Genomic DNA, 20,000 nt, shown 5'->3' on the forward strand with positions numbered 1-20,000 from the left:
TTTGTGGTGGTGGTGGTGGTGGTAGTAGCAGTAGTAGTAGTAGTAGTAATAGTTGTATGGATGGGGAGAAATCTTCGCTTTTACTATCCTACATCTACTCTTCTCACTGCCAAATTATTAGGAACAATCAACAAACTCAACTTTAGTCTTTCCTTTGTGTTTCCTTTGTGAATGAGTATGGGTGGGGAGAAACCTTCACCTTAACTATCCTATTACTTCTTATCACAGACACCTCGTAAGGAGCAATCAACATATTCACAGCTTTAGTTCCTCCTTTGTGTTTCTTTGTGATGAAGGTCTCCACCTCTTAATCAGATAATGGAGAATCTCTTAAAAACAAAAGAGCTGATAGATTTTTTCCTTACCTCCTGATTTGAAGTCTTTTGTGTCATCCCCGCCGGAAGCAGCGAGCATCCTGTCCCTAGAGGAGGAGGAGGAGGGGGAGGAAGAGGGGTGTTAGTAGGGATAGGAGAGAAGGGAACCTAACATTGAGTGGGTATAATTCGATATCCAAAGCTTGGCGTCAGCGGGGGAGGGGGTCAGGGCGAGTATGAGGAGGGAGGAGTGAGTAGGAGAGAGGGGGAGTGAGTAGGAGGAGGGTAAGGGAGTAAGAGAGGGGTACGTCCTTTGGGAGAACTCAAGAGAACTCAAGTGATCGTCATTATATGTTCTGAGTCCACCGCTTCCTCACTACTTGCTCACTGCTCGCTCACTCTCTCACAAGATAATGAGTGTAAGGTTTTGGTCGCCTGACGAAGGAGGGTGCTCGAGGCCTCTTCCTGCCGGGGTGCTTAGCGTGCAGGTGATGAGCTATCAGGTTCTTTGGGCGTCCTTTATGAAGCTCGGGTGTGTAGGGCCCTCCAGCGCAGCCCACCGAGGGACGCATGAATAGAAGTGGTGGTGGCTAAGAGCCCCTCCCTCTCCTCTCCCTCCTCCTACTCCTCGTTCTCCTTCTGCTCCTCTAGTCCTCTCCTCCTCCTTCTGCTTCTCTAGTCCTCTCCGCCCTCTCCTCCTTCTCTCCGTCCCACTTTTCATCTTTCTGCTGCTTCTGCTCCTCTCTCGGTGGTGGTGATGGTGGTGGCTGTCGGGGAATCAATGTAAAGGCGTGAGAGAGTCATGTTCTGCCCATCCGCCACCAAGACACGTGTCCCCTTCAGGTGCAGTGTCCCTGGCGCCCCTTGGAGTGCCGTGCCGTCGCCTCGTGCGTGTCTAAGGTGAAGGGACGTGATTCGCCGCACCTGTCGAGGAATGACCTGTGTACCTGGCGGCGTGTGGAAGGGGTGTGTGGTAATGGGTGGTTGTGACATGGTTTGGCGATGTGACCTCTTGTAATCCGACATGACTTGGTATTGGAATGACATTGTGGTTTAATTTGACCCCGTGTGGATTAAGATGACTTTTTCGGACCTAATACGATCTTTTATGACCTAGCGTGACCTGATATGGATAGGAATGAGCCTATGTCACCTAATATAACCTCTTATGACCTGGTATTAAATGAGATGAGACTATGTGACCCAATATGACCTCTTATGGTATGAAATCCTTGGTATGATATAGACGCTGAATGTTACCGCCTTGCTACACTTAAGGACACAAATTTCATACTAAAATAACCCTTGAAATTTATCTCCAAAGGTGGAAATATCGGAAGAAACAGCCTTTACCTCCTCCTACTCCAATCCGTCGCCATTTTTGACCTCCCGCCATGAAATAAGCAAGCCACACCCGCCGCAGAAAGCTGACACGACCTGAAATTACTTGAAATATTGTGGGACACGTCACAACTGTACAGATCAATTTTAAAGGGTGGGGAAAAGGTGCAGTCTTTTTGCCGCGACTAGCAGCCACGCGGAAGGGAACAAAGAGAGAGCAGACAAGGGAAATGGGAAGGCTTAATACCAGTACAGTAATACAATGACATAATAACGTTAAATAAAATGTGTGAAGGTTTAATGTCGATACAAAATAACGTTGAATAATAAAGATATAAGAGAAAAGAAAGGAAAGGAATGTAAGGTATACGTTGCGCGAAAAATTATATACTTGAGTTGTAATGAAAAGCTAAATGAGGTTAAAATACATAGAAGTATATTATGAAAAGTGGATACGTTCGTTATTTTATTAATTTTATCATTACTTCTATTATCTATTTAGATCAAACAGTATACAGTTAGGCAGACGACAGAATTGTAACCTTAAGTTGTAATGAAGCGGTAAAAACAATTAAAACATTGAAGTATCCCATAAAAAAACCTGGATGCATTTCATATTTTCATTAATTTCACTATTACTACTATTACTTTTTAGATGAAGCAGTATACAGCCACCCACATGACAGATAGCTAATACGATGCAGAGGACAAATCAAATAAAATCGATAAAAGTAAAGACAAACACGATGCAAATTGCAGAGGAAAATGCAAAGTGGAAAACGTGAAAAACTACACGGAAAAAGCCCAATAAAAATGTGTGGGTTGGTAATGCACCCTTCTGCCGATGCACTGTCGACTGAAATAATTGATAAGGAGTCAGGAACGCAAATCATAGTGTTGTGTGAAAGAAACACACGCTCAACACAAGCCCACGAACACACTAAATAATTGCACGTTCCAAAATACGAGGCCAGAATATAAAGAAACATGAAAAGAATTACAAAAGCGTATACCAAAACTCACACCTTGATATGTATGATACTAAACCGTGCGTGCGTGCGTGTGTGTGTGTGTGTGTGTGTGTGTGTGTGTGTGTGTGTGTGTGTGTGTGTGTGTGTGTGTGTGTGTAGAGACAGAGAGAGGGGGAAGCTGCCTGTTTTGGTGTGGACGTGTGTGTTTATGTATGTGTGTGTGAAAACAGAAGGCTGAGATGAGTATGAATAAGAGACAGACAAACAGACAGACGGACAGAAACCCAGATACACCAACAGACAGAGAGACAGACACACTTAGACACAAAAAAAGACAAAGAAAACAAACCGATAGACATACAGACAAAGGAACACTGAGACACACGTACCAACAGACAGACGGAGACAGAAGCAAATACACGAACAGACAGGTAGGCAAAAATATACACACACAAACAGACAAAAGGAAAGAAAACAAACAGAAAGAAACAGACGCAGAAAAAAAGAGATGAAGGAAGAATTTGGCGAGGACGAGGACGAGGGAGTGACCAGAGAGAGAGAGGCGGGGAGGCGTGGGGGAAGTGTGGGGATAACAGAGGTCTTGTCAACACGCCCTGGCTTCTCCACACGAGGCCCCGCGTCACCAAGAGGCCGACCCCTGCCGTGTCCCATCCACACCTTTACGTCTAAGTTTATTCTGGTCTTTTATGACAATACCGTTGAGATCAGGACAGAAATTAAGTCTTGGCCAACTCTTGTATTTCAGTCCGAGCTTCACCTCACCGCCATGTCAGGATTCCATGAGTTTTGGTAGTAAATAATGTTGAATTTAGGAGTTTTTAGTAGTAAATAGTGTTGGATTCAGGAGTTTTGATAGTAAATAGTGTTGAATTCAGGAGTTTTGCTAGTAAATAGTGTTGAATTCAGGAGTTTTAGTTGTAAATAGTGTTGAATTCAGGAGTTTTAGTTGTAAATAGTGTTGAATTCAGGAGTTTTGGTAGTAAATAGTGTTGAGTTCAGGAGTTTTGGTAGTAAATAGGATTGGAATGTTTGGTAAATGCGTCATAAGGATTCAAGCCCGTTAGAAGTACGAGTATGTCAAATCCGATATAAATTAGATAAGTACCCAAGAATAAATCTGAGTATCTGAAATCTGAAAACATCAAATAAAAACGAGAATCGAGTTCATTATAAGCGAACTGAGTGGCGTATATGTAAAATTAACTACGATTTAAAAGATTCCTCGGCCATTATAAGCGTACCCAGCATCGGTATAAGGGAATTGAGTTTGCTATAAGTGATTTAAGATCCGTACATGCAAATTAATCTGAATATAATATAACTGAGTCCTTCATAAGCGAATCAGACCGTATAAAGTTTGAAATTAAAGCAATATAAGCAAATCTAACCCTTTATGGCAGTACCCAATCATATAAAAATCCAAAATAAACAGAAAATAAGGGCAATTAACCCTTTACAAGCAAATCATACCCGATAAATACAAAATAAAGGATGGCAAAAGGAGAAGGAAAGTGCAAATTACCTTATTAATAACCAGTACAGTGATTTGTATTAGTTTTATTATATCTGTCGTTATTTTGCGCATCATTTCAGTGGATTGTGAAGTGATTGGTGAGGAAGGCGGCAGTGTGTGACAAAGAAGGTATGAAGGCGAGTGGGTGTTTGTTTTGTCTCTGTTTAATTTATATTCTATCCTTTGAAGTTGCTGCTTATGGTGAGAGAGTGAGAGAGAGAGAGAGAGAGAGAGAGAGAGAGAGAGAGAGAGAGAGAGATAAGATGGGTATATAATATGAAGGTCAGTATACAGACTCTCTCTCTCTCTCTCTCTCTCTCTCTCTCTCTCTCTCTCTCTCTCTCTCTCTCTCTCTCTCTCTCTCTCTCTCTCTCTCTCTCTCTTCTGTTATTGTAGAGGAAACTAAATAAAACGAAAAAAAAACTATATTGAAACATTAACAAAATTTTTATAGCAACAAAATCGAATATAAGAAAAATACAAGGATTAAGGACACGAATCACAGAAAATTCACGTAAAAAAATAAAAACAAGAATTAAAGTCACGAATAAAAAAAAGAAAAGAAAGAAAAGAAAAATGGCAACACAGAATTATATATAAAAAATCTCATTACGTTTCGAATTCCACCCTGTTACAATTTAATGAATATTCAGAACCTAAAGATTAGATCAAAGTAATTAACAGTCTGGCTAGGTGAGAGAGAGAGAGAGAGAGAGAGAGAGAGAGAGAGAGAGAGAGAGAGAGAGAGAGAGAGAGAGAGAGAGAGCTATCAGGTGATCAGATCAGAAATAGCAATTCGGTTAGATATTAGTGGTGATTGTAATGCAGATAGGTCTCGTGATTAGTGTGTGTGTGTGTGTGTGTGTGTGTGTGTGTGTGTGTGTGTGTGTGTGTGTGTGTGTGTGTGTGTGTGTGTGTGTGTGTGTTCTAACTGGAATAACAGAAGCACTGGAGATAAGAAAGATAAGGCTTCTTGTTCCCATCATTAGGAATTTTAGTTACTGTTGTTGTTGTTGTTGTTGTTGTTGTTGTTGTTGTTGTTGTTATATTCCTTCTTCCTCTTCTTCTCCTTTTTTTCTTCTTTTTTTCTCTTCCTCTTCTTCTGATTCTTTGTCTCCTTTCTCCTCTTCTTCCTCCTCCTCCTCCTCCTCCTCCTCCTCCTCCTCCTCCTCCTCCTCCTCCTCCTCGTCTTCATCTTCGAAGCAACACACGCATTACTTTCAAATCCCCACACGCACTCTTACATTTAAACACTCCCTGGATCTCTTTTGTACCAGGCATAAGAAAAGAATAAGAAAATAAGTGCGATAATACACCAGCCTACTTCTATGACTGATGTGGACTAATACTGCGCAAGTTAACAATCTAGACTCCACAACGGGAGGCATTCATAAGCAAAACAAGGCCAAGAATTAATCAACAAGTCCATAATCTTGTACGTACCTCGCCTTTGTAGGAGAATAAATCTTGGCCGTCTTTTTCTCATTAGAGTTTCATTGGGTCTTCCTTGTCTTGGTATCTATGCATCTGTGTCTTGTTATGGGAAGCTACAAGGCCTGACATGAGGACTTTTGATAGTCTCACACACACTCACACACATACACACACGCACACAAACACAAACACACGCAGCCTTGAGTGACGGTGGCGGAGGTGGTGGTCAGTGTGATAATTCCGTGTGGCAAGGGAGAGATACACCTGTTCAACATTCCATTAAGCTTCAGTAGCAGGTGACACTATACCTTGTCACTTGCTTTGGCCACGCTCATCTGACTCCGCGCCTATTTTGGGGCTCCTACTCTTTGTCTTGCTTACCTGCTGCTGTCCTCACCTGTTTCGCTCGCTCCCTTTGCTTGTGCAGTCTCCTCATGCTTACCTGGGCATCTGGACAAGTTTTAGGTGTATATTAATAAGGTGTGGATGACTTATTCACTACCTGTCTTCATGAATTTAGATGCTTTGTTTATTCATTAGTTACGTACGTACGCCTGATCCTAAATCTACCCGGAAAGGGATACTACTACTACTACTACTACTACTACTACTACTACTACTACTACTACTACTACTACTACTACTACTACTACTTCTACTACTACTACTACTACTACTACTACTACTACTACTACTACTACTGCTGCTGCTGCTGCTGCTGCTGCTACTACTACTACTACTACTGCTGCTGCTGCTGCTGCTGCTGCTGCTGCTGCTGCTGCTGCTGCTGCTGCTTCTACTATTACTACTGTTTATGCTGCTTCTACTATTTTTGTTACTTCTATATTCCTGCTACCACTATACTACTACTACTACTACTACTACTATTACTGCTACTGCTACTGCTACTGCTGCTGCTGCTGCTGCTGCTGCTGCTGCTGCAACTGCTGCTCCTGCTGCTACTACTACTTCGTATCCTTCTCTCATTACTACTACTAAACTCCTGTTGCTACTACTACATTATTAACACCACGACTACAACAACAACAACAACAACAACAACAACAACAACAGAATCACTTCACCGTCACTCTCTTCTTTTTTTAACGGAAAACAAAAGAACCTTGATTTTCTGTCTGTCCAAATGATAGTTTATCGGCGCCCTCTCCCTCCCTCCCCCTCCCTCTCGCCTTTACCCCTCGGAATATCACAAAAAAATGTATATGTATAAGAGACACCGTGTTTTCTTATCGCGTGGCTCAGAGCAATACATGAAAGGTGTCAGTCAGGGGCCGTATCGGTATGTTGGCGAAGACACTGACGGAGAGAGAGAGAGAGAGAGAGAGAGAGAGAGAGAGAGAGAGAGAGAGAGAGAGAGAGAGAGAGAGAGAGAGAGAGAGAGTGTTAGGAAAATTCGGTGGTTCCAGGTTCTGTATATTTTTTTAGTTTGTTTCGTTTTTTTTTTTTTTTTTTTTTTCTTTTTTTCTTTTTTTCTTCCAAGGGGAGTCATGCACGATATTTGGTTGTGATTCTCTCTCTCTCTCTCTCTCTCTCTCTCTCTCTCTCTCTCTCTCTCTCTCTCTCTCTCTCTCTCTCTCTCTCTCTCTCTCTCTCTCTCTCTCTCTCTCTCTCTCTCTCTCTCTCTCTCTCTGAGCATGATACCAATTTTATATTTGCAACCTAACATACTTACTGTCCTCCTCCTCCTCCTCTTCCTCCTCCTCCTCCTCCTCCTCCTCCTCCTCCTCCTCCTCCTCCTCCTCCTCCTCCTCCTCTTCCTCCTCCTCCCGTCCCCAGGGGCAGAGTCTTAAAATGTCATTCGTAAAAATAAGACGAATTCTGAACGTTGAAGAAAATAACAAACTATCCATCGCTCACATCAAAGACTCTCTCTCTCTCTCTCTCTCTCTCTCTCTCTCTCTCTCTCTCTCTCTCTCTCTCTCTCTCTCTCTCTCTCTCGTATATGGTATCTTTAGCCTCGAACTTTCTATCATCGAACCAGTGGTCTCTTAGTTACGGAGCAAGCGTGCTAACCATTACACCACGAGGCCACTCTTGCTCTCCCTTCACTTATTCACGCGTCGTTACTCTACACGAAGCAGCATTTTGGGCACTGAAGCTTCATTATACTATTAGCTGCAACCTTTTTCACAGTGTAGATGAAGCTTCGTCTCAGCGTCACCTGAATTATAGGCGGATGTGAATACCCTGTAGGTGTTAATGTGTCCGTGTCATTATTAGAAGGGGAGAATATACGAGCTCTATGCAAAGTTGTGTATTCTAGAGTCCCTGTAGGATTGTAACTTATCATTTCTCTTTCTCTCTCCTTTTTTTTTTTTTTCTCTCCCTTTGTATTCTCACTTTTTTTTCCCCTCAGTGAATGTTACTGTTCTTTCATCCTCTTTTTACTTTTTTTTCTGTGTTTCCTCTTTTTTGTGTTATCTTCTATCTCTCCTCACTTTCTTCTTTCTCTTCTTCCATCTGTTATTCCTTTTTTTTTTTAATAGGGATATACAAAAATAAAAAAATATAAAAAAAAACGGCTGCTGTACGTTTTTACATTAGTAATTCCCAAAGTTGTCTGGTTCTGTTTCTTGTCCATTTTTCTGTCTATTTAAATGTTTATCTGTCCGTGTTTCTGTCTAGGCTGTATTCCCTGTCTGATCTGTGCTATGTCTTGTCTAAATATTCCATCTATATATCGATTTGAGTCTCTGTGTTTTTCTCTTATCTGTCTATATGTTTTGTTTATGTTGTTCATTTGTCTGTTTCCATCTGCCCTTATCTACCTGTTTTTATTACTGTCTACCTCTGTCTATCTTCGTATTATTTCTATTTATGTATATCTTCATTTGTATTTATGTCTACCTCTGTTTATCTTCTGTCTATTTCCATTTATCTCCATTTGTTTCCCTGTATTTCTCAGCCTGCATCACTGTATGCATTTATATGTTCATTTGTATCTCTCTGTCCACCTCTGTCTATCTCTGAATGCCTGCCTTTACCTGTCTGTATCTATTACCTATCTACCCTGCTAGCATACACCATCTGCCTACACACATCCTCTATTTACTTATGTAAGCATCAACTCCAGAGATACATGAATATAACTGTCTATCTCCGTCTATGTATATGTCTATCCCTGTCTATATCTACGTCCGTCTTTGTCATTACATCGTCGACTTGAAACTAAAAGACTAACACGTCTGGAAAAACAAAACCCTCTTCGGGGTATAAATATCTGGATTCGGCTCCGGTTAAGCATTCAGTTCCCCCTGCGGTCCGGCCTGCAGAATTATTTGGTGAATTGGAGATGCCCTTGTTTTGTGTCGGAAAAAGAATAATTACTCTTGACGAAAAGGGACAGAATATGTACAGTTTTTCTCCTGACAACAATTTTCTGCCGGATTTTTTGCCTTTGTGTTGTTAGATGGAGAGGTTGAGTTGAGGTGCGTGAGAGAGAGAGAGAGAGAGAGAGAGAGAGAGAGAGAGAGAGAGAGAGAGAGAGAGAGAGAGAGAGAGAGAGAGAGAGAGACTAGTAGTACACTGCAAAAAAAGTACATCCTATTGACTGCAGTAAAGGAAAAGATTATTATAGTTTATATACCTTAAACAAACTGAGACGAAAAAAAAAAGTGAAAAAGAAAGAGAGAGAGAGAGAGAGAGAGAGAAAGAAAATGAAAACCAAGGCATAGTGAGAAAGAAAGCGAGACATGGAGTGAGTGAAATACTACTTTTTCCCTATCCAGTTTTTTTCCTTTTTCCCCAGTGGAGAAAGATTTGCTCGCATTTTCCAGGAAATCATTGTGACTTTTTTTGCCCTCATCCCCACTACCATCGAGAGAGAGAGAGAGAGAGAGAGAGAGAGAGAGAGAGAGAGAGAGAGAGAGAGAGAGAGAGAGAGAGAGAGAGGGTTGCATCAGTTAATATTTTTTCACTTGGCTGAGGCTTGTTCGTAGGTGGGGGGGTAAGGGGGGGGGCGTCAGGGGGCGGCGATCCCTAGAGTGATGGGTTATGTAGTCAGGGTGTCAGGTGGTGCTGTCGGCAGGGTGACTGTGGTGTTGTGGCACTTGTGAGGGCTCGATCCCCCTCCCTTGGGGTGCGGCGCCCCTTTTAAAATGCTCAAAGTTAACCTGAACTGCACAATTTTCAAACCCTTTCTCTCTCTCTCTCTCTCTCTCTCTCTCTCTCTCTCTCTCTCTCTCTCTCTCTCTCTCTCTCTCTCTCTCGCTCTCGCTCTCGCTCTCGTTATCTAATTTTCTCTAAGTTTTTCTTATTTTCAATCGTACTTTTATCTTTTTTTCACTGATTTATTGTTTCGTGTTTTGTTTTGTTTTCTTTTGTCCTGTTTTTCACTTCTGCTCGTGTATTCTTTTGTGTTCTTAGGATATTTATTCTTTTCTTGTTTTACACCGCTGCTCGACCCCTTCCCCCCTTCCTTAAATATTTCTTTCCTTCTCTCCCTCCTTTCCTGGTCTATTCTCTCACTCCTACGTCCGTCTTTACCTCCTTTCCTCCATTCTTAGTTATTTCTCTTCCTTTTTCTTTTTTTTTTTCGTTCTCTTACACTTTCTCTTTTTTTTTTGCTAGAAATACTCCCCCCGTCTATTTTCGTATGCTATTTTTTTTTCTCTTTTTTCCCCTTTCCTCTTTTCTTCAGTGACTGTTGCTCTTCACGCTTCCTTTTCTTTATTTCACCCTTTCCTTTGCTATCTTATTATATCTTCCCTTTCTTTCATTCAGTCTTCCTTTTCTTTCTCTTGTGTTCTTTCTCTGTCACTTTCTCTGTTCCTTCTATCAAATATGTTTCCTATCTGTCACCTTTCTTCTCTATCGACCTATCCACCCATACAGACCCATTCATCCATCCATCCACCCATCTCCTACCCATTAACCCACCCACACACCCTCATCGTTCCACCATCCCACCCACGCCTACCAAACCTTCTTCCTACCAGCCCATCCACCCTTCCATCCACTGCACTACCATTAATTCATCCATCTATCCATTTATTGTCTACTAACCCTTCACCAACATACTTATACTCATCCACCCAACCACTTACCCATCCATCCACCCGTCATCCACATACTGTCACCTCACCCTTCACTCACTCAGCCACTTAGCAATCCAGGTGATGGTCTTAATGAGGTATCAGAAGCATCAAATACTCTATTAGTCCCCAGGAGGAGGGAATGAGGCCACGTGTCAAGATGGTTTGATGGAAAAGAGGACAGGAATGACCCTTACCATAAATGGGGTTTGGTTCTCTGAAATATTTCAAGCTGCGGTCTAAAGAGGTTTATTAGTCTCTCTCGAAGAAGAAGAAGAAGAAGAAGAAAATGCAGCTATACTCAAATGCTTTATATATTCTGACTTTCTATATATATATATTTTTTTTTATTTATACCGTGAATATCAAAAAAATTTAAACCTCATTAATAGTAAAGAAAACACGATAACAATCTGGAAAAGTGTTGGGACCCAGACCCATTAAAACCAGTAAAAGGTCCATCCATTGTGACTTAACAAGAATAAAGAACATTTTTAAGAATATGAAGAATTTTTTCGGAACAATTTAAAGTTACTTAGCAGCAGAAATAAATAATTGACTGGAAAAGAAGTAAAAATAGTGCTGAAACATTGCCATGATAAAAAAAAAAAAAAAAAAAATCTAAAAGCCACAGATTTTGTTTAACAGGAATGAGAAACAGTTTAAAACTCTAAACTCTTTTTAAAGCAATCAAGTAAGCAAGGAACTCAAATAAAGAAATAAACATATTCAAAACGTCAATATTTCAAACTTTAACAGGACTATAAATCACTTTAAAAGCCCACGTATATAACTACATGAATGGAGAACACTTTGAAAATCACGAGCAATTTTTAGAAGCAATAAGCACTTCATTACACACCGAAATAGAAAAAAAAAAGTCGTTATCAGCTCTGAAAAAAAAAATCTGAAAATCTGACTTCATAAAACAACATCTAAATGACTATATTTCCTTTAACAGACTTAAAACGTAACAAAATACCTTTAAAAACCATGAATACTCACTTACAACCAGAAATAAAGCTAAGAAAATAAAGAAATATATATCGTAATCTGGCCAGACTCTGACAAATCCATCATGGCCGCCGCGAGGGCCTCAGGTATGGCCGCTGCTCCACCTCATTCACTATTTGGGGTTATTTTGAAGGTTATTTATTTATTTTCATGATTAATTTTGACCGTGAGTATATGTGTGTGTGTGTATGTGTGTGTGTGTGTGTTTGTGTACGTATGTGTGTCTGCCCTGGTACTTCAAGATATAGCAACTTATCCTTCTCTTCCTCCCTGCCACCAGCTCCTCCCTGTCTTCTCCCCGCTCGCGTCACCCCACTCCGCCCTCTCCTTCCTTGTCCCTGGCTGCCTGTGTGTGTGTGTGTCTGTGCGTGTGTGTGTTTGGATGAGTGAGTAATCTATAGAGTGAATGAGTGAATGAAGAAACGAATGAGGAGTGAGATGTGGATGAGAGTGGATGTGGGAACACTTGGCGTGGCTGTTTCCCTCAGGTCAGGCTCTTAAATCCTTAGTTATACCGGTTTTCTTTTGTCAAATTTAGGCGCTAACCATCAAAATATATATGCAAACACTTTATTCTTAACTTCATAACTTCTGAGTGGATTAGTGGATCAAGAGGGATGTGCGAGTAGGTGGGTGTATGGAAGGGTGGATGGGGGTGGGTAGGTAGGTAGGTGGATTGATTGATTTGTGGATGGGTGGACGTGGGTAGATGGTGAGTGGATGAGTGGATGAGTGGATGCGATTGAATAAGTAGATGGACGGCTGGATGATCATTATATTAGTAGTGTGTGAATCTAAATGCTCCTTCCTCTTCCTTCACCTGTTCCTCTCTCATTTCATCAGTTCTATTCTTTCATTTTTCCTTCATCTTTACATTGTTTTAACCTCCATTATCTCTCCTCCTCCTCCTCCTCCTCCTCCTCCTCCTCCTCCTCCTCCTCCTCCTCCTCCTCCTCCTTTATTTAGTGACGCCTCATCTTTGCCTCAATAGTTTCTTCACGCGAAGTTATGAGTCAACTTCCTAAATCAAGACACTGTGGCGACGTCTTGCAACTTCCTTCTCCTCCTCCTCCTCCTCCTCCTCCTCCTCCTCCTCCTCCTCCTCCTCCTCCTCCTCCTCGTCAGATTTATGAGCAGTGTGTGTTAATTTGGCCTCCACTGAAATGTAGACAAATAAAATCTTTACTTTATATTTCGTAAAGATCATGAGTTTTCTCGCTGTAAGAAGGAAGAGAGAGAGAAGGAGGAGGAGGAAGAAGAAAGAGGAGGAGGAGGAGGAGGAGGAGTCATGTGGGCGTGGGGGGAATAATGGATGACTAAGAGAACTGGGAGGTAAGAGGGGAAGGGGAGAAGGAAGGGGGAGCCAGACAAAGGCATGGATATTGTTGGAAATTAATTCTTAGTTACGTGTGGGTGGGTGTTTTGCAAGCCACCGTAGCGAGGCGTCAGGACTGCTAGGGGAGAATACAGGAGAGAAACTGATAGGGACTGTGTGTTCCCTGCTGGATATTGGCGTGACCAGCGGACCGTTCTCTGAAAAGTGGCGACTCGTCTGATAAACCCGGGAGAGATTAGGTAAAGAACGGTATCTATTGCTTATTGTGTCTTGGGAGTGAGACGGAGAGGCAGAGGAGGGTGAGAGCTAGAGAGAGAGGGAGAGGACGGAGAGAGCTAGAGAAAGAGAGAGGGAGAGATTACGAAAAATGTGTTGATATTGTTTTTCAAAAGTGGAGGAAAAGAATAGGCAGATTAACAGACAGACAGACAGACAGACAAAGACAAAGACAGATGTTATTGTAGTAGTAGTAGCAGTAGTAGTATTGATGATGGTAATGACGACACACATACACACACACACACACATACACACACACACACACACGCACACACAGTAAAAACAAAAACCTTCAATATTTTACAAACTCATTATTGTTCACAAGAAAATATTGCCAACTACTCATTAAGTGATGTGCGTTTGTTCCTTGTTTATAATGCCTTCTTATGGTGCTCTCTCTCTCTCTCTCTCTCTCTCTCTCTCTCTCTCTCTCTCTCTCTCTCTCTCTCTCTCTCTCTCTCTCTCTCTCTCTCTCTCTCTCAACCTTGACAGATCAAATTTGTGAAAAAAACAAGTATAAATCACTGTATCTTATATTTTACAAGCTCGAACCCTTTATAAACACTATGATGAGTTTAATAAGGGATTGTATACGACATTAAGAGGATTCGATTCCACAAATGGTAATAAGGAAGTGGAGTATAAGGTACTGAATCTTGTATCGTAAGAGAGGAGATACGTAGGAGTTTGTGTAAAGTATTAGGGGTAACAATAGGCTTCAATCCCTTACCCAGAGTAAAATATAGGGGATTGGGTCTGACATTAATAGGATCTGATGCTGAAGAGTAATAAGGGAGAATACCAAGTCATGTATTCTTGTTAGTATATATATATATATTCTTTTTTTTATTCTTTTTCTTAATTTTTTGGTGTCGTTTTTTTATTTTATTATAGATTCTTTGTTCGTTCGCTTATTGTTATGTTGCTTATAAAGACTGAATCTCTCTCTCTCTCTCTCTCTCTCTCTCTCTCTCTCTCTCTCTCTCTCTCTCTCTCTCTCTCTCTTCCGTATATTATTATGTTAACTATTTATATTATTTATAGAATGAGCAGAAGGCAAGGAAGAAGAAGAGGAGGAGGACGACGACGACGAGGAGGAGGAGCAGGAGGAAGAGGAGGAGGAAAGAACTGAACAAACAGAAGACATGGAAAGTGGAGGTAATGAGAGAGAGAGAGAGAGAGAGAGAGAGAGAGAGAGAGAGAGAGAGAGAGAGAGAGAGAGAGAGCAGTATTTTAGAGCAAGCAATGAGAAAATAAGACATGTGTAAACAGTAAAAATGCCTCCTCCTCCTCCTCTTCCTCCTCCTCCTCCTCCTCCTCCTCCTCCTCCTCCTCCTCCTCAAATGGTGTCACGCAGAGCAAACAAACAAACATGCATCGTAGTTAGAGAGAAAAGAAACAGACAGACAGACGAAAAGAAATATAGGTATACTCTCTCTCTCTCTCTCTCTCTCTCTCTCTCTCTCTCTCTCTCTCTCTCTCTCTCTCTCTCTCTCTCTCTCTCTCTCTCTCTCTCTCTCTCTCTCTCTCTCTCTCTCTCTCTGTCAGTTTAGGTTGTTAACAGAGCCACCCAGCAGAATATTTCTTGGCTTCAAATGGTAGCTTTTGTAACGTCACCCAAAACACCACCACAACCACCACCACCACCTCTTCCACCACCACCTCCACCACCACCAGTACCAATACCACCTATACCCGCCACCAATCCACCTCCATATTCCAGATCAGCGCACAGTAACCTCCACACACACACACACACACACACATTTTCCACTCTCCCTACTTCACCTCCCACCTCCCTCCTCCCTTTTCTCCCCCCTTTCCCTCCTCGCTTTCCTCATCCCTCTCCCTCCTCCCTCTCTCCTCTCCCTCCGCTCACTCCCCCGCCTCCTCTCTATCAGGCAAGTCTAACAGCAACTATAAATATTTGACAATTAAAGAATTTACGACAAAAGCACGAAACGTTTTGATAATTACAGCAAAGAGAACAAATATTTATCTGAATATAACGTTGTATTCCATAATTTATCAGCCTGGTGCAACATAATTCAGAGAGAGAGAGAGAGAGAGAGAGAGAGAGAGAGAGAGTATTATTTTATATGATGTTTCACGTAAAACAAATCAAGTTAATAGTGGCACGTAGTAATAAAGAAAATACAGAGACAAGGGTTAACTCATTTGATACAGCTTATTCAATGCAAGGACCGCCGTGGGGATGCAATGACTAATACAGCGCAAGGAATACATTTGGAGTTCGGAGTGCGAGGAGGAGGACAAAAAATTCAAAGCACCACGGCAACTTTCAATATCACAGGAGCTCAGGCTGACTGTCGCTTTACCCACGACTTCTGAGGCGGAATTAGTCATCTGCTGGGAAAACTTCAAAGCGGGAGTCAATAACTGAGAAATACGCCAAGATACTCTAGTGAAAATAAGGAAAGGCTGATGCGGTGAGGAAAATAAGATAAATATGCAGCAGAAACGAAGCCAAAACTTAGAAATGAGCAATTTTTGTGGGAAAATTTCAAAGCGAGAGTAAATAATTGAGAAATACGCTAAGATACTCTAGTGAAAATAAGGAAAGGTTGATGCGGTGACGGAAATAAGATAGATATACGGCAGAAACGAAATCAAACCTTAGAAATTAGTCATTTAGTGGAGAAAAGTTCAAAGCGAGAGTCATTACCTAAAAGACATGCTAAGTTAAGCAGGTGAAAATAGGGAAACAGTGAAAGGATGGGAAAATTTAAACTAATTCGCAAAAGAACGTGAGTAAATAAGATGTTTGTGTCACGAAACTAACGAATTGATCATCTACCTTTAATTTTATCCTGTTCTTATTTAGTTTATCATCAAAATCCAAACATACACCTTTACAGTCAATCAAGTCACCATGTATCAGTTCTCCCTATATATTTCTGTGTATCCCGACTTATACAGCACCACATTTGTCTAGTGACGTGGCCTATTGACTTGGATCACTGACACCTGCATGCATTACTCAGACTTCGAACAGGTGTAGGAGCCAATAATTTCCCCTACCCCCGCTACATCATGGCTTACATTTGGTTTTGCTTTATATCATAGGAAAGCACAGACGTTGAGAGATAGGCAGGGTGAATACCATTATTATAGACACTCTGATGACACGAGATCAAGGTGAGATAAAATACAAAGCACATCTGAACACATCACGGTAGAACATGACACACGCACACACACACTAACGTCACAGACCACACGAGGCAAAAAACATAAAAAATAAACTTGACTTTCGTCCCGTACAGGTGAAGCAGGACAAAGAAAACGGTGTGACGTAGAGAGGCATCATCACGCACCCAGAACACAGCTTCCTAACGCCACGTGCCGCCCCTCCGATGTTTACGACAGGTGAAAAGGGGATTAGTGACAGGTGAGAGAGAATAATGTAATAATATAGTTAGTTTGGTTAAATTTTACGGGTTACTGTGTCATCTTCGTCTTTCTTCTTCTTCTTCTTCTTCTTCTTCTTCTTCTTCTACTACTGTCAGCTGATTTTGACGTCATTACCTTGTCGTCGGGTGATTTAGAGAGAGAGAGAGAGAGAGAGAGAGAGAGAGAGAGAGAGAGAGAGAGAGAGAGAGAGAGAGAGAGATTATGAACACTTTGCTGATATGAAAGAAATTATGTTTATTTTGATGTATTGTTGTGAAGTAAAGAAGAAAAGTGTGTGTGTGTATTCTGACACACACACACACACACACACACACACACACACACACACACACACACACACACACACACACACACACACACACACACACACACACACACACACACAACGTCACGCACAAACCATAAATGTCATGTTACAAAGTTGGCGTGACAAACACCATGAATACACACACACACACACACACACACACACACACACACACCAAGAAGTCACCGGGGAAAGGAAGAGAAGGAAGAAAGGGCGACACAAAAACGGTCAACAAAAATACACAAAAATACAAAGGAGGAGGAACTGGGGAGGAAAGAGAAATAACCTGAGGGAGAGAGAGAGAGGGAGAGGGAGAGGGAGCTGGTCACCTGTCGACAACCTCACCTTGCCACAAATTGCCAGTAGGACAAAATTTTTACTGACTGACTTGTAAACACGAGGTGACACGATCCGTCCTCTTCCTCCTCCTCCTCCTCCTCCTCCTCCTCCTCCTCCTCCTCCTCCTCCTCCTTCTCCTACAGCCAGCATTTCTTCCCATTCCTCCTAAATGTTAGTCTTTCATCATTATTTTCCAGCTTAAATCTCTCTCTCTCTCTCTCTCTCTCTCTCTCTCTCTCTCTCTCTCTCTCTCTCTCTGACTTCATTGCCTCAAATAAAGTCGTCTACCGTTCGAAGCCTAAATACAAAGCCTCGAGACAGACAGACAGACAGACAGACAGAGAGAGAGAGAGAGAGAGAAGTATGAGTAAGTATCTTTCGTTAATACACTCACATCAATTTCTCCTCCTCCTTCTCCTCCTCCTCCTCCTCCTCCTCCTCCTCCTCCTCCTCCTCCTCCTCCTCCTCCTCCTCACTGTTGCCACTCTACAAGCACTAAAATTCTACCAGCTAATACCAACTCTGTGTGTGTGTGTGTGTGTGTGTGTGTGTGTGTGTGTACGTCATAATAATCAATCCATGTGTAATATTTGCACAGCCTAAACTCACTTGCACATATTTCTCGGCCATAAAATTAATTCCTGGCGTGCAAATGATTATTGACCTACAAATCGAAAATGTCAACAACGTGTAATATTTGGCTGAACACATCATTCTTTTAAACTCCCCTCTCCTCTCCCCACTCCCCCTGGAACACCCCCTTTTTTTTTTTTTTTTTTTTGTTAGTCGGGAGAATAAAAAGAAATAATTAAATAACTCCTACCCTTCTGTCTCTCCACCCCACTTGAATCTCCCCTCCATTTTTTTTTTTTCTATAAACAGAAGAAGGATGAAAAGTATGAAAATATTCGTCACTCTCTTACAAAAATACGTACTGTATGATAAAAAGAATAAAAAAATTAGTCACAGAAGCAGAAAACGAATAAAATCATAGTCACCCCATTGAAATGAAAAAAATAAATAAAAGATGCACTATTAAAGAATAAAAAAGAATAAAAAGGCTCATTTCTCCCATTAACTTGATATTATAATGTTTCTCTGGGCGTTTAATTAGTGTTATGTTATATTTGGAGGTGTGTGTGTCTGTGTGTGTGTGTGTGTGTGTGTGTGTGTGTGTGTGTGTGTGTGTGTGTGTACCTCATTACGACGAGGAGATGGAAAGATGGAGTCGTCGTGTCCTTAAGTGATGTTTTAGTAGTAGTAGTAGTAGTAGTAGTAGTAGTAGTAGTAGTAGTAGTACCTTTAACAGTAACAATAACAACACAATGTAAATAAACGTAATAATAGTAGCAGTAACAGTAGTAGTAACATCAATAATAATAGTGAATAGTAGTATTAGTAGTAGCAGTAATAAACACACCACCAAACAGCAGGAACATTAATAACAACAGCAACATTATTATTATTGTTAGCAGTAGCAGTAATAGTAGTAGTAGTAGTAGTAGTAGTAGTAGTAGTAGTATCACACCACCACTACCACCACCACTACCACCACAACAACAACAACAACAACAGCAATGACGTAGATAAAGCATAATTTACCTTGTCACTCACACCCCCCGCCTCTTCCTCTGCTACACCTGCCAGTCCTCCCAAGAACACCTGTCCTCCCGCCTATCCATCACCCCGCCCCCTCCCCTCCCCATCCATCAACCCCCCTCTCCCTTCCCCATCCATCACCCCTTCCATCTCCTTCCCCTCCTCCCCATCCATCATCCCCCCATTCCTCTCCCTCCTTCCCTCCCCTCCCGAACCGCCATGCCATTATGATCTTCTCTTGTTTATCTCTCTCTCTCTCTCTCTCTCTCTCTCTCTCTCTCTCTCTCTCTCTCTCTCTCTCTCTCTCTCTCTCTCTCTCTCTCTCTCTCTCTCTCTCTCTCTCTCTCTCTCTCATATTTACACAAGCATCACTTTTCCATATTTTTTTTCATATATTCTATCTAGATAATGTTTTTCCTTGTATTATACTCGCTGAGTGTGTCAACAAACCGGCATTATGCGCTCTGAGTGTGTCAACAAGAGTAGTGTTATGTGTTCTGGGTGCAAATAAAGTTAATGATGTGCTCACCGTGCGAATAAGTGAGCATTATCCTCTCTGAGTGTCAGCGAGGGCGGTGTTATGCTCTCTGAGTGTGTAAATAATACCCCGTGTTATCCTCGGTGAAAGTCAATATTTGATTGCGTCTTTTTAATGCGCCGTCCGGGCCCTGCAGGAGGTGGTTATGCTCGCTGAGTGGTCCTACCAGTAAAATGTATTCTATTTTAACCTAACTTCCAGTGTGACTTTATTCATATACAATTTAATTTAGCATATCTCTTACTGGCTCTAACTTTCAATTTAATGTACACCTAACTTTTTTTCTTCCTTTAACGTATCTTTTCCTTAACCTAAATTGCAATGTACCTTAATTTCCTTGTATACCTAACTTGACTTGGCTAACTTAATATCACATTTACTTAACCTAAATATCGGTAACTTTACGTAACTAATTTTATTTAAACCTTGCTTTAATTAATTTAACTCATGTACGTATCACTTGACTTCATCTTACTTAACCTTACTTAACCTCATCTAACCTCGT

The 20,000-nt window shown here is 41.4% G+C and overlaps 1 long non-coding RNA gene across 9 annotated transcripts in view; it reads left to right on the forward strand.

The window, feature by feature from the left end:
• Positions 1-20,000, forward strand: part of LOC135091877 (uncharacterized) — a 231,607-nt gene that overhangs the window by 144,874 nt on the left and 66,733 nt on the right. For 7 of the 9 annotated variants that reach the window (XR_010262669.1, XR_010262671.1, XR_010262670.1 and 4 more), the window contains 2 exons: positions 14,322-14,435; positions 16,565-16,689. The exons of 1 other annotated variant lie outside the window; for it this stretch is intronic. This is a non-coding gene — a long non-coding RNA (uncharacterized LOC135091877). The remainder of the gene's footprint in view (positions 1-14,321; positions 14,436-16,564; positions 16,690-20,000) is intronic. One more of the 9 variants, XR_010262673.1, reaches the window with a different exon arrangement.

The sequence above is a fragment of the Scylla paramamosain genome, chromosome 38, assembly GCF_035594125.1.
Source record: "Scylla paramamosain isolate STU-SP2022 chromosome 38, ASM3559412v1, whole genome shotgun sequence".
Classification (NCBI taxonomy): Eukaryota; Metazoa; Arthropoda; class Malacostraca; order Decapoda; family Portunidae; genus Scylla; species Scylla paramamosain.